The sequence below is a fragment of the Egretta garzetta genome, unplaced genomic scaffold, assembly GCF_000687185.1.
Source record: "Egretta garzetta isolate BGI_Z169 unplaced genomic scaffold, ASM68718v1 scaffold322, whole genome shotgun sequence".
Classification (NCBI taxonomy): Eukaryota; Metazoa; Chordata; class Aves; order Pelecaniformes; family Ardeidae; genus Egretta; species Egretta garzetta.
The window spans coordinates 3724487-3725830 of NW_009259044.1; the positions used below are offsets into that span (position 1 = coordinate 3724487).

The window sequence follows — 1344 nt, forward strand, 5'->3', positions numbered from 1 at the left end:
TCTAGCTCCTCCCGGGGCTGTGCGGGTCCTGCATGTCCAGGGACGTGTCCTCCAGCTCCTCCCGGGGCTGTGCTGGCAAGTCTGTCTGCAAGCGAGAGTGCGCTTGGCTGCATGCAACCTCAAGGCATCCTCGAGCTGTACATTAGCATAACTACTAGGAGAGCAGTGATTTTAATTGCCTGATGCCATAACTGTTTGGGATAAACCAGCAATGGTGGCACTGGTCACACTCCACCATGCTTTTTTGACTCCTGGTTTCCACTGGGAGGGTCCTGGGGGATCTGCAAAGCTATGCTTGCAGTCTCTCCTCAGGGGGGGTGGAGATGCATTTTCCTTATTTTCCACCCTGATAAACCCACACCCGCACCGCTGGGTTTTTCTGCGTGCAGGTAACAAGGCATCATTTGCATCGTGTGTCTCGCCTAGGAGAAACACCGAGCAATATGCTCCCTTGCAAGCCAGGGGCTGTGACGGGGAGCCCACTGGTAAGCAAAGCATCTGGTGGAAAACCACCCTCTTGGGGCAGAAAAGGACGTGAAATAATAAATGTTTTTAAATTTGACTAATAAATGCTGGGCAGAAATGTGAGCCTGTATCCCAGGTCAAAAGCTTGTTACCAAGTCCCCTCTGGTCAATGATGAGTTAAAGGCTTTCCAGCGTGCTTCTTGCAGGTTTAAATGGGATGCTGCCAAGACGAAACAGCTCCTGGGTTCTTGTTGCTGTAGCTAGCATCTGAGTTTATTAAACATGAATTTTAAAACTGTGAGGAACCTGTCACCATTTCCTATTTGCACTTCACTCTTCTTGGAAAGGGAGAGGAGACGGGCTTGTTTCTTAAAGCTGGACTGCTTAGTGTTTTATAGCCTTGGTCTCCCTTTCTGATTTTCCAGCACCAACTATGTTTAGGTTTCCAGCACTGCGATGTTTAAAACTAAACCATACTGTTTTCCCTGAAACAATACTGGGTTTTGTAACTTTCTTTTTAAACAAATCTGAAATGGTTTTGGCGCAGATGCCTTGCCAGGCTCCTTCTAAACAAACCCCGAGACGGGGATATAAGCGTACGCCTGCGAGGGGCACCACAAAGGCATTTGGAAATGGTGGGGGCTTTTCTTCTCATCCTTCTGCTGCCTTTTGTGCCTGAGCCCATCCCGTCCCTCTGAGGGGGGGTCGGTTAAGAGGAGCAGAAGGAAAACACCATGAATTTTAAGTGGTGTGAGCCTGGGTTCACCCAGCAAGCTTCCAGGCTGGCCCGGGCAGAGCCGTGTCCGTGCGATGTGCGGTGATGGCCGCGTGCTTTCTGCACAGTGGCTTTCCCATCCGCTCCAGGGAGCAGCCGGTTTT

At 50.4% G+C, this 1344-nt stretch overlaps 1 protein-coding gene across 1 annotated transcript in view; it reads left to right on the forward strand.

The window, feature by feature from the left end:
* RGMA (repulsive guidance molecule BMP co-receptor a) overlaps nt 1-1344 on the forward strand; it is a 16694-nt gene that overhangs the window by 11010 nt on the left and 4340 nt on the right. The window lies entirely within an intron of this gene.